At 34.1% G+C, this 13866-nt stretch overlaps 1 protein-coding gene across 2 annotated transcripts in view; it reads left to right on the top strand.

Annotated features, from left to right (window-relative positions):
• Positions 1-13866, top strand: part of LOC120350775 (UV excision repair protein RAD23 homolog B-like) — a 259105-nt gene that overhangs the window by 5587 nt on the left and 239652 nt on the right. Inside the window, exon 1 of one of the 2 annotated variants that reach the window (XM_039425553.1) lies at positions 9810-9928. The exons of the other annotated variant lie outside the window; for it this stretch is intronic. The gene's annotated coding sequence lies outside the window, so the exon portion shown is untranslated. Of the gene's footprint in view, positions 1-9809; positions 9929-13866 lie in introns of those variants that run through there. 2 annotated transcript variants of the gene reach the window in all.

The following is a 13866-nucleotide window of genomic DNA, read 5'->3' as shown; positions in this document are numbered from 1 at the left end:
TTTATACAGCTCTTTATATTGTGTAATTATACTCTGAGTTTCCTTATTGCTTTTCAGAATGAAAATAGAAATCTTTATTCTTTATTCTTTATTGATTGATATAATAAGTATACAACATATAAATGATAGGGAGAGGAAAAATAAGGTAACCTTGTGCTAATCCTGTCCCCAATTTAGATATGGTTACACATAGTGCGAAATAGGTTAAGTCTTGTAGCTCTTCACTTCGCCAAATATCCAGACCACTAATATGTTCACAAAGTAAATTTTCAAATTCAGATGCTTCAAAACAAAAAATAGAACAGATATTTCACATTATTATCACTTGAATAGAGAAGATTCATATATTGAATTATATATTGAATCTGAGTACCCAGTTGAAATTGTTAAGAAAAGACAATATATTGTATACAGTTTACAGTTTTTCTGGTTGCCTTCTATACAGTATTTCCTTATAGTTTCCACTTCCCTTGCCCTATTACCATAGGTAAGGAAGTATTGCTTTCCGAAAAAAATTAAGGTACCCGATTTCTTAATTTCTATACGTTTCAAGGTCCCCTGAGTCCAAAAAACTGTTTTTTTGGGTATTGGTCTGTATGTGTGTGTGTGTGTGTGTGTGTGTGTGTGTGTGTGTTGTGTGTGTGTGTGTGTGTGTGTGTGTGTGGTGTGTGTGTGTGTGTGTGTGTGTGTGTGTGTGTGTGTGTGTTGTGTGTGTGTGTGTATGTCTGTGAACACGATAACTCCATTCCTAATTAACCAATCGACTTGAAATTTTAAACTTAAGGTCCTTATACCATAAGGATCCGACAATAAGAAATTCAATAAAATTCAATTCAAGATGACGGAAAAAATGGCGGATAATTACTAAAAAACCATGTTTTTCACGTTTGTCTCGAAAACGGCTCTAACGATTTTCTTCAAATTTATACCATGGATAGCTATTTATAAGCCCTATCAACTGACATGAGTCTTATTTTTGGAAAAATTCCAGGAGCTCCGTAATAATATTGAGAAAAATGGCGGATAATGACTAAAAAACCATGTTTTTCACGGTTTTCTCGAAAACGGCTATAACGATTCTCTTCAAATTCATACCATGGATAGCTATTTATGAGCCCTATAAACTGACATGAGTCTCATTCCTGAGAAAATTGCAGGAGCTCCGTAATATTATTGAGAAAAATGGCGGATAATGACTAAAAAACCATGTTTTTTACGATTTTCTCAAAAATTACTTGACCGATTGTTTTCAAATTCATACCCTGTATAGTAATTTATCAGCTCTATCAACTGGCATGAGTCTTTTTCCTGGGAAACTTATGGGGGGTCCACCCCATCCTTGAGAAAATAATGGACTTTGTAACCTCCTTCTCGTGCATGAGGTAGGTAGGTAGAGCAGTGTTTATAAAAAGAACACAGTCATAGTCGAGATATTTCATCTGTAGAACAGCTGTTTTGACGACTTTTGAAAAAATCATCGAATTTCACAATTTACACAAAGGAAAAAAGTACTCTGAAAACAATATATATTATACACATATAAAGTAGTCTGATCGCCAATCGTCATTATATTTATTCCCCTAAATTTTTCTCATCTAAGAATGAGGCTTACAGTTCAATGAGCAAGGAAAGTTGTGTGCGTGTACCACACCAGATTTTTTCTGGTTGCCTTCTATACAGTATTGCCTTATAGTTTTCTATTTTGAATACAGCTGGTATATAGTTCTTTCAGGTAGCCTTATTTATGTAGAGTTCCAATAAACGTCATCAGAAAAAATCCGATGTGAATGTAAAGTCATCATGTTGTGTGTTTTTTACGCAAATTAATTCAACTGTACTTATTAAGTATGATTTTCTTCATTCCTTCCACTTGAGCTCAGCATTGAACTCTATAGATGTCGTCAGAAAAAACTTCAATGGAAATAAAGCTGATTGAATCAGCACCAAAACAGCGATTTTTTTTCGTTTTCAACACAACTCAATGAAATTGCCCCTGAAAACTTGGAGCTTGTGAGTTTAATTATTGCCAATATATTTGGATTATGTTAAAGATTTCTCATTATAACATCCTTACATTATACACTGTAGTAACTCAGGGGTTGTTCAAAATAATATTTTTCCACTATTTTCAATTATATATTGTAATATATTGTAATGTATTTTTTGGAAGAATAAATTTCAATTTCAATTTCAATTCCATTTTCATTAGATCTCTTAGAATCCTGAAAGTTCTAGAAAAGTACCACAGGCTGAAGCCCAAAACGGTTCCAGTTTGAATGTAAGCAACAGTCCAAATTTAGCTAGCTCATGTCACTTTTACGTTTTTGAGTTAATCTCTAATTCACAATCTGAACAAACAATAACACAGATTCCAAATTCAAGATTACTTCTGGAATGAATGGAATCAATTAAAAAAATCCAAACTCTGAAGAAACTCTAGATTTTTGAGACCAAAAATCAAACACATAACTGAATAGAAATTACATTATTATTTCTATGTGAAAAATAACATTTTCCTCCACCTCCTGTCTAAAGTGCTTACTTTACTCCCTGAAACATAATACTAAAGTGTCACTTTTTCGCTCTCGGTAGTAAAAAACAGAAAAACTCCCTAGGGAGTAAAAGTGACTCCATTTAAATAACATGGGAAGCATCTCTATTAAAAAAACTTACATTGTAATAGGTTAGAAGGTCCAAGCTCAGATGAGGAAGCATATAGAGTAGTCATTAAACCAACTAAATTCAATACCTCAACCAGACATTTGATCAATATATGAAATTTATGTTTGTATGCTAAAAATAGAATAGCTTAGTAGTCTTAAACTGGGTGCTATGAAAGAAAATATTAACGTTATATTAGCCGCACTTTTAGAAAATTATACTCTGTTTTGCAGTTCTTGTAACTATAAATAAAAAGTACTACCCGGTATTCGATTTTTCAATTCAATTTCAATTCATTTCTTTTCACACACACATACAAGTTCAACACAGAGATTAACAAGAAGAATACATGCAAACAAGAACAACAACAACAACAATACACATTAAAACACAATAGAAAGAAAGTGGTGCAAAAAAAAGGATGGAAGATTGAAGTGTTTTTCCAACTATGGATATCCATGTACTAGATATCCATGTCCTATGTATGGATATCCATGTCCTTCAATCCTCCAGAAGGTTGAAAAGGTATCAGGAAAAGTAAATAGACTGTGTGAAGACATTCTATTACGGTATAAATAGACGGATTGATCGAAGCTGTAATAGTATATTTCGCACCTAGGGCCGAAAATGAGACTTTTCCGGCTCGAAATCGGTTTTCAAGTCCGAGGCCGTAGGCCGAGGACTAGAAAAGATTGAGAGCTGGAGAAACATTTTTGCCCATGGTGCGAACGCTTTTTTTCGCCACACAGAAAAGTAAACAATATAATTATATATGAGAATAATATTGTTCATTAAGCACTTCCCAAAGCAAAAGTTGAAGGTAATCTGAATATCAGGAAATTGTCCAAGTATTTTTATTTTTTATTCTGATTTGTTTAAATAACCTGAAAGATTATGTTCAATTATGTGGGAGGAGGTTGAGTTTATACTTATTTATTCTTTCAAATGACAATAAGATGATATTATTATGAATGTTTTGTTTCTTGAATAATGAACACAAAATAAAAAGTTTTCTGATCAGCTGTTTTAGCGCACTTGAAATTTGGACAATCGGGATGCCAACAATGCTTGTAATCGTCGACTGTGGGAGTTGAAGCTAGAAGTCCTATCCTACTCTGAAAATCGAACCTGAATAATTGTTTATAATATCTTATTTGTATTTCATTCATCCAAATAAAATGATAGTATCTTATTGCAGAATATTTTATTCGAATCCAGAAGCATAAACTGATTCCGTTTCATAAACCATTCTCTAAACACGTTCACATTAAATCAGAATCAGCTGACTTCAAGGTTATTTTACAGCCCTAGGGCCGTGAAACTTTTACCGGCCTGGTCAGAAAACAATCATTTTCGGCCTCCATATGACGCACGAAAACCAGCTCATTACATCCAAGTGGGGCGAAAAAGCTTTATTATATTAAGCAAAGAAACTCAATCACACAGCAATGTAATTTTTTTGGAATTTTTAACACGCTAAAGACTATTACTATTACTCTTACTATTCTTCCACTAAACCTTCCATAAACTCAGGAAATATAGAGTTCATAATATTATATTACCTTAGGATTTCTGCCATTACTTTTACATAGATGATGCCTTTTTAATATTGATGCGAGCCTATTAATGTGTAGGAACAGCTTTGCATGCAAATTATTGCCCCGGCAATCGGCGATGGCGAGCAATTTGAATTTCACCCCTCGGCTGAGAACACAGACAGATGTTACAAGTTCGATGTAGAATCGGCGTTCTATCTCTTGACAAATCGAAGCTACTTCGGAGCATTAATCTTGGGGCAATGAAGAAACTGGGCTGAGTTTCAACTCAAATGACATCGTTTGTTGAATGGAGAACAATCACGTTATTTGTCAGAGATGATGACTGTTGGAAGTCAAGGAGATCTGCCGCTCCTCGGAATTAGCAGTTTACAATCACTCTCTCTCTCTCATCGTTCTGCTACTACCTCTATCTCTCTAATCTTCCTGCTATCACTCTCATGTTTCTGCTACTATCTCACTCTCTCTCTCCCTCTCATCATCCTGCTATCATCTCTATCTCTCTCACCTCCCTGCTACGATCTCCATTTCTCTCTTATCTCTCCAGTAGATATCAGACACTCTTTCTGTCGACGTGTCAAATGTTTTTTTCATTAATCTTGCACCAAACCTCTCTCGGTTTGGCCAAACAGTCGACACAAAAGAGTTGACTCAAATGTGTCTGTTTCAAGTATCAAATGAACGAACCATTGAAAAGTTCAACTTCCCTTATTGCCTTTTAGGCCCTGTATTGCTTTATACAGCGCTTTATATTGTGTAATTATACTCTGAGTTTCCTTATTGCTTTCCAGAATGAAAATAGAAATCTGAGTAGCCAGCTGAAATTGTTAAAAAAAGACATATATTATATACAGTTTACAGTTTTTCTGTCCTAAATTATACTTCAAGTAATTTTACAAGAATAATCTTTTGATAGCTTCTCCTTTGTTTTAATTAGTTCATTCATGATCACTGCACTAAATTGATATAGGTATTAATTTTTTTCTACTTTCACTAAGAAGCACTCCTGGAGGTTCACCAGATCTATTGGCTCTCTTCCTTTTCAATCTCCTCATCAATGTTGAGTTGTCCAAAAGCCGGATCGCTTCAACAATTTGGTGGTCATGTAAGCCTAGCCTCTCATGGTCCTGCTGTTTTTTACAATCATCTCCTTGACTGTCTCCACCTGAAGATCTCTGATGAAGTATGGAGTATTGACAGCATTTCGCAGAAACTTGTTTTGGAATCGTTGGATGATGCCAATATTGCTCTCTGCTGTAAAGCCCCACAGTTGCGCACTATACCCAGACAGGCCTCAGTATCTGTTAGTGGAGTATAATTTTATTGTAGGTTGATAAGCTTGAATTCCTTCCTATCAGCCAATACATCCTACTGTACTTGTAGTTGAGCTCATCCCTCCTCTTTTTCTTGACATGGCTTTTCCACTGAAGTTTGGCATCCAGAGTAAAGCCAACAATTTTGCCTCGTTTGCATATGGAATCACGTGGTTGTTGATTCTGACTGGTATGTAATCATGCGGCTATTTGCGAAGGTCACACACATTTTCTCATTCGATTTGATTCTCCAGTCTATGGTCCACTTTTGAATTTTGTGAGACTTACCTGATTTTTTCTTGTTGCTTCTCTTCGTTGCTGTCTCCTGGAGCTAGGACTGCTGCGTCGTCTGCAAACGGGGCGATGATGTTTTCTTCTGGTACAGGAATATCATTTGTGTGAAGGTCAATAAACATTATCAAAAACCCGGAGTGAACCCTGTGTCTATGAGAACGAAGTAAAAGTCATCATGTGTGTCTTTTTAACGCCAATCAATTCAAACCGTTTTTATGAAGTTTAATTTCTTATTGCCTTCTATAGTTGATGTGCTCATTATTGAACTGTATATAGCACGGTCCACGTTATAGAGAACAGTGTTGTCGATTCTCTGCCTTGCCAGTGCTTTCTTTAGAGTGTAGCTGATACCGGTGTAATATCAACTGGTTTTGTTTGAAAATCGATCCTATAATTTTAGTCTTCAAGATGAAAATTTTTCATTGATTGATAATGAACTCTCATAAATGAAGTCAATTATATTCTCACATTGTTGGAAATTATGACAACATGTCAGATGTGAAAAAGGATAGCGCTATCTGCCTTGTCGAATGATAGACAAGGATAGCAGCACAAATGTTAATCGAATACTATCACCATCGATGTAATCGCATAGATGTAAAAACCTTCAATAATTCGATTGGTGAATCACCATAACAGCACATTGTTTGGTTCCCAACTCCACATTTGTTTATTTATTTCTGGACTGAAAAGTGGACTCAAATCAATCCAAGTGGATAGCATAACCTATAATTTTTATTCATTCATAACTCTACCTTCATTGTATATCATTCATCCCATCATCATCACCTAGGCTAAAAATACTTCTAGAAAGTCGCCTTTGTAAAATAATAAATAATAAATTTGATACACATGTGAATGAAATTGCATTTGAACAACTCATATTTCAAGTTTCAAGTTGTTGCTTATTGCCAGTAATATGGAGTAATTCTATGAACAGCACACCTTACGCAGTTATAAACTACAGCCTCATTCCTATTTTGATGAAATTTAATTTATTGTTATTTTAAAAATAGGTGTTTAAATACAAACCTCAAGTAACGGCGACTTTCAATAATATTTATGATTTTATTGACCGAGCGAAGTGAGGTCTTAAGTCTTATTTCCCACACTGTATTCATATATAGTGCAGATAATAGTTTCTATTCAAAAAAATCTTGAGACGTTCAATTATTCTCATCGTTTTATTGACCGAGCGAGTGAGTTCTTAGATTCAAGTCGACAGTTTGGCATTTCTCTTAATGTTTAAATGTTCAAATGTTTTTATGTTTATAATATGTTGCGCATTTACGGCGAAACGCGGTAATAGATTTTCATGAAATTTGACAGGTATGTTCCTTTTTCAATTGCGCGTCGACGTATATACAAGGTTTTTGGAAATTTTTCATTTCAAGGATAATATAAAAGGAAAAAGGAGCCTCCTTCATACGCCAATATCAGAGTAAAAATCAGACTATAGAATAATTCATCATAAATCAGCTGACAAGTGATTACAAAGGTGTGTGGAGAAGCCAGTCTATTGCTGTATTTTCATGATTTCTATAGTTTCAATCAGGTACTTGTGGATTAGAATACTGCGTGAGGTCTACCGTTCACAGAACTACTATTTTATTGTATAAAACATTGTTATCATGATAATTCATTATAATTATGCCATTGGAGGAAAAGCTAGGCTGAGCATGTACTATTTAACATTAATCATTGATATCGGAACGAACCTTTTGACGTGAGGGTAACTGCTTTGCATGCAAATTATTGAACGTTGAATGGAGTACATTGTTGACATAATCTTACATTATCATGCTTGAACATGATTTAATAAGCTAATTTATCAGTTCAGTAGGATAGTAGTACTATCCTACTATACTAAACGTTGGGGAGCCAATGCGCTGAATATAATTTATTGATCCAACAATAAAACATTCTGGCATTTCTAAGGATTCATTGTAATCCTGGTTTTGGGAGCCTATTCATCCCTATCAGGTGACGCTGAAACTTCCAATCTCTTCAAGGAATGTAAACAAACATCGAAGTGATTTGAGTATCTGATATTTATTTATCATTTATCATTTATTCGTGGACATAATCACAAATCTTATAAATATGATTAGGAAGGAACAACAGGCTTGGCCCAAATCTATTCCATTCCCAAATTTTGATAAATTAATAAAATGTCCAAAAAATAGGTTATGTTTCTACTGTAAAAGATTCTAGTTCAATTTTCGTCCAAAAATGATTATAAGCTAAACATTTTGAATTTAGAGAAATTAAAACACCAAACTATATTTAAATATAACACTTAATTATTACTTCTTATTGAATTAATCAAGTTATTTTATAAAATTTTGAACCCAAAAATACACACACAACTTCTCTCACTGAGCACAGCTGTTTATTATTAATAAATATATTATTAATATATATTAATGGTAATGCAGTCTTATAGAAAGATGGACTTTAGAGTTGTAGCGAATTTTAATATTCTTGTCCTACCTAATTCCATAGGAAACCCATAGATTATTTTATTATACACATAATATTGTTTATTCATGGAAACACTCCACTTACATGAGTTTCTTTGTAAAAATAAAAAAAGCATTATAAAAACTTGTAGTAACTTGTTGAAATATTTTAAAGTTTTAATAATAAAGGGTACTACAGGGTTTTGTATTGTTTTTATTGATATGTTTATTCATGTTCAATTCTATACATATGGACTGTATAGATTATGTACATCTGTATTTCTAAAAACACTTCATTGACATGGTCTACTTTTTGAATTTATAAAACAATATAAAATCTTATAGCACCCTTTTTTTAGAAAAAATAGTTTTTTTTAAATAGTTTAACAACTGGTTTCGGTGATATCACACCATCGTCAGGGTATAAAATAAAATTCAATTAATGTTTACTAATTGATACAAAATGAACATATGCTCAATTTCATAAGATTAATTCATTTCTGGTTGAAGTTATTGAATTCAAATTTTAAATTTATATATTTTTTCAATTTTAAGTTTTATTTAGGCCTATTCACTTTTAATTTCATCAAAAATAGGATTATTTAAGTCAAATTGGATTATATTTATTGAATTGTTCCGCAGTTTTATAGATATAAAATTCTTCTTTCACATTCAATTTAATACTTTTATTACCAATGCTTAATATGTTCATTAAAGTTACTAATCAAGAGGTTCTCAGGAGGAGAATGAATAAAGAACCGGAGCTCCTGAATACCATTAAAAGTAGAAAACTCCAATACCTCGGCCACATTATGAGGAATAGCTCAAGATACAGACTTCTGCAAGAGATCCTTCAAGGAAAAATCAACGGAAAAAGGGGACCTGGCAAAAGGAGAATTTCATGGCTGGCAAATGTGAGGCTATGGTTTCACCAGTCATCTGCAGAGCTGTTCCGTAGCGCCGTCGACAAAATCAGGATAGCCATTATGATCGCCAACATCCGAAACGGAGCAGGCACGTGAAGAAGAATATTTTCATATTATAATTTATATTGATATAATTATGATTATTTTCAATAAAATACTCAGCAAACGCTGATTTTTGAGTAGCATTTTTTTATTTTAAAGCCTGAATATCTTCTTCTTCTTCTTCTTCTTCTTCTTCTTCTTCTTCTTCTTCTTCTTCTTCTTCTTCTTCTTCTTCTTCTTCTCCTCCTCCTCCTCCTTCTTCTTCATCATCTTCTTCCGTATTCAAATCATCATTCAACAATGCTCAACGATATAAATCTCTACAGGTGTACAGTACATGTAACAGTAGGTGAGGCAAAAACACCGGCAAAAGGTAGATTCCTATTAGAAACTCAGTCGGCAGTTATTTTGAAATTTTCAAACGTGCCGCCAAGCGCCGTTACCATGGCAACTGGTAAACGGCACGCGGCTGCCATGAACCGTCTGACGGCCGGCAGGTAAACACGTCGCCTGCCATAACTTGTCAAATTTTGACGGTCACCTCTGCCTTTGTTTGGCAGTCGCGTCGCGAATTTCAAGTGGAATGGATCTCTATGTCGTCGCGCTCGTCAATTTTGCAGTTTTAAGGAATATTTCCGGTATCTAGTGGCTCGTTAATGGATCAGGAAGTTAATGTGAGTATTGCACTTTTGATGTTGAGAGTAATTTTTAATCGTTACCCAAATTTATAACAATGAACTCCCAAAATCAAACCTATTTTACTCACAAAAGATTCATTGATAGGGTTACCAACTAGAACTACCAGCTATAGATTTGTATAGCTACAGAAAGACATTGCGAGTAAGCTAACCAACTCAGAAATCATCTTGTATTCGTGCAATTTGAAGGATATCAGATGTGTGGTTGTAGATAATCAAGTTATAATCTGAACTTCAACGATAACCTGAAAGTGATTGGCTCATGGAACTGACTCAATTATCTGATGCCAAACTTTGAGACGGATCCCATGGAACATATTGCCATTTGAGAGTATAAAAATGTTTAAACTCAATCTCCCCCATTAAAACATAATCTTTCAGGTTATTTAGACAAATTGAAATCTACCCAATCTGAGATTCTCACCCTGTCGTGGTCAACGACGGCATTCACACACAAACGTAAACCCAGCTAGCTGAGTATATTGTCACGTTTTATACGTGATCAGCTGATTGAAATGGATAGTATTTGCCGGGCCATACAGCTGGAATAATCGCATCTCACTTTTATTTGTGGTACAACAGATGATGAAAATTGCAGTCTTGTATCAGCTGTTCCTGGACGAATAGATTCCTCCTTCACATGTCCTTCAGCGAGTTTTCCCGGGAATGAGACCCTGTGCAATCGAATTTTCATATCAAGAATCTCCTATATTGCAAAATTCATTAAAACTGTTAGAGCCGTTTTCGAGATCCGTTGCTTGGAGATTATAGTATATTGCGCACCAAGAGCAGAAAATGAGATTTTTCCGGCTCGAAATCGGTTTTCAAGTCCGAGGCCGTAGGCCGAGGACTGGAAAAGATTGAGAGCCGGAAAAACATTTTTGCCCCGTGGTGCGAACGCTATTTTTCGCCACACACAAAAATAAACAATATATTTATATATGAGAATAGTTGTTTACTAAGCACTTCCGAAAGCAGAAGTGGAAGGTGATAGCTCTAGCAAATCTGAGATAATCTGAATATCAGGAAATTGTCCAAGTATTTTTATTTTTTATTCTGATTTGTCCAAATAACCTCGAAAATTATGTTCAATTATCTAAGAGGTTGGGTTTATACTTTTTATTCTTCCAAATGACAATAAGATGATATTATTATAAATGTTTTTGATTCTTGAGTAATAAACACAAATGATGAAAAGTTTTTTGATCAGCTGTGTCTTAGCACACTTGAAATTTGGCCAATCTGAATGTCAACATCAAAATGATTGTTGTCATTGACTTCGGAAGTTTAGGTTAGAAGTTCTATCCTACTCTGAAAATCGAATTTGAGTAGCTTAAAATATATATTATTTTATCTGTATTTCATTCATCCAAATAAAATGATAGTATCTTATTACAGAATACTTATTCAATTCTAGAAGCTTAAACTGATTCCGTTTCATAAACCATTTTGTAAACACGTTCACATCAAATCAGAATCAGCTGACTTAAAGGTTATTTTACAGCCTTAGGGCCGTAAAACTTTTACTGGCCTGGTCAGAAAACAATCATTTTCGGCCTCCATATGAGGCACGAGAACCAGCTCATTACATCCAAGTGGGGCGAAATAGTATATTTCGCACCTAGGGTCGAAAATGTACGTTTTCCGGCTCGAGATCGCGGTTTTCAAGTTCGACACGAAGTCGAGAACTTGAAGCGTTCGAGAGCCGGAAAAACATTTTTGCCCGTGTTGCGAACGCTATTTTTCGCCACACGAAAAAAAAACTTCCCAATATATAAGAAATTGGAAAATAAATAAAATTCAAACAGCGTATTTTGATAGTTTGAATCTTGGTTATGTCAACTTTCACTGTCAATTAATTTCAATATTACTAATTAATAATTTACAATAGTGACAATATTTTTATACTATTAATATTTCGAATAATTGTTTGAATTTTATAGCTCACGCTTTGCGCCTGGTGCACCATCTCATGGATAGATGGATGAATAGAATTTTCATTACTATTTTGAAATAATGTGATTAAAAAATTAATATAATTGCATATTTCACAGTTTTGTCTCAAAATATATCTAAAAAGTTGATTGAAATTTTAATTACGGTAACTAATATAAAAAAAAGCTAATAAAAGTCGAAATTCATCGACAAAAAAAATGTCATTGACCGAGGTCCGAACCTAGATCATGTTTGTAATTCACTGAGCTTTGATTCTGATGTATCACGCCTTTGCGCTCTCAGCCATTGGGTATTGTTGATAGTAGAGGCCTGAAAGTCAGGTAACGTATGTAGGCTACTATAATATAGTGCAAACTTGAAGCCGGTTTGCCGGCATTTTCACAACAAAATATTGCTCTGAAAATAGTTAGCCTAAATCATAGAGAAAACATTCGAGGATTCAATCTTGAGTGGGCCTAATGTTTTCTCTATATGGTTTGATATTGAAGAAAAATTATCTAAAAGTTTTAATAATGAATTACGGAAAAATTACTAGTAATTTTTCAGTCAAGGCTGAGTTTCACCAGTAGGCTTACCTTAAACTTTAGATCTCTGCTGTATTTTTCTATTATTATTGTTGATTGTATTGCATTAAGAAGTGGAATTCGATAATAAAAAAGAAACAATTATTACTCTTCCTCACTTTTAAATATTGATACAATTATTGTACTTTGATTTCAAATTCGATTCTTCACTTTTAAATACTTGCGATACGTACCTTTCTGACAATGGACAATGCAGCCAACATTATATTGTTGAGGCTATAGAGATATCATCGTATTCTATTGTTTGATATCAAAAACACAATAATAAATATTAAATTATGAAACAGTAATTTATAAAATATATTATAGACATCATACCGCGATTCACGATACATAATTATATAGATTATTACAGTCATTATGAGATTATCTCTCTATGATTTTTGTGAGATCGGACACGATCAGCTGTTATTCAAGGTCATTTTACAGCCCTAGGGCCGTAAAGTTTTACCGGCTTGGTCGGAAAACAATCACTTTCGGCCTCCATATGACGCACGTAAACCAGCTCATTACATCCAAGTGTGGCTAAAAAGTATAAACTCAACCTCCCCCATTAAAACATTATCTTCCAGGTTATTTGGACAAATTGAAATCCACCCAATCTGAGATTCTCACGCTGTCGTGGTTGACGACAGCATTTATGCACAAACGAAAACCCAGCTTTCAGCTGAGTATATTGTCACGTGATCAGCTGATCGAAATAGATAGTATTTGCCGGGCCATACAGCTGGAATAATCACATCTCACTTTTATTTGTGGTACAACAGATGATGAAAATTGCAGTCTTGTATCATCTGTTCCTGGACGAATCTCCTTCACATGTCCTTCAGCGAGTTTTCCCAGGAATGAGACCCCTTGCAATCGAATTTTCATATCAAGAATCTCCTATATTGCAAAATTCATTAAAACCGTTAGAGTCGTTTTGGAGATCCGTTGCATGGAGATAAATACATACCCATACATCCATATACTCATATACCCAAGTAAATGAATATATACATATGTACAGAAATTGCTCGCTTGATATAATATGATTAGATAATGTTTTGAGGTTTTAACATATCACACAAAAATAATTTAAATTAGACTTGTTTCTTGAAAGGAATTCGAAAATGCTTATAATAGTCATGTTCATAACTCAACACCGCATCAAATTACTCGTGTTATTAAACCAGGGGTCTATTGTCTGAGAGAATGAAAAGTGAAGGATGGTTTCCGAGCTCGGGATTTAGCTAAGTTTCAGACTATAAACAGCTGGAGTCAGAAAATTGGCTCTCTGAAACAGGGCATAGTCGTAGTTTTTATGATAATCTTTATTTCCTCATTTCTATAATTGGAATCGTTCTTCATTGTCGAAATGAAACATTACTGAAT

The sequence above is a fragment of the Nilaparvata lugens genome, chromosome 4 (assembly GCF_014356525.2).
Source record: "Nilaparvata lugens isolate BPH chromosome 4, ASM1435652v1, whole genome shotgun sequence".
Lineage (NCBI taxonomy): Eukaryota > Metazoa > Arthropoda > Insecta > Hemiptera > Delphacidae > Nilaparvata > Nilaparvata lugens.
The sequence above is the reverse complement of the archived record's forward strand: the minus strand, read 5'-3'. Positions and strand labels throughout refer to the sequence as shown.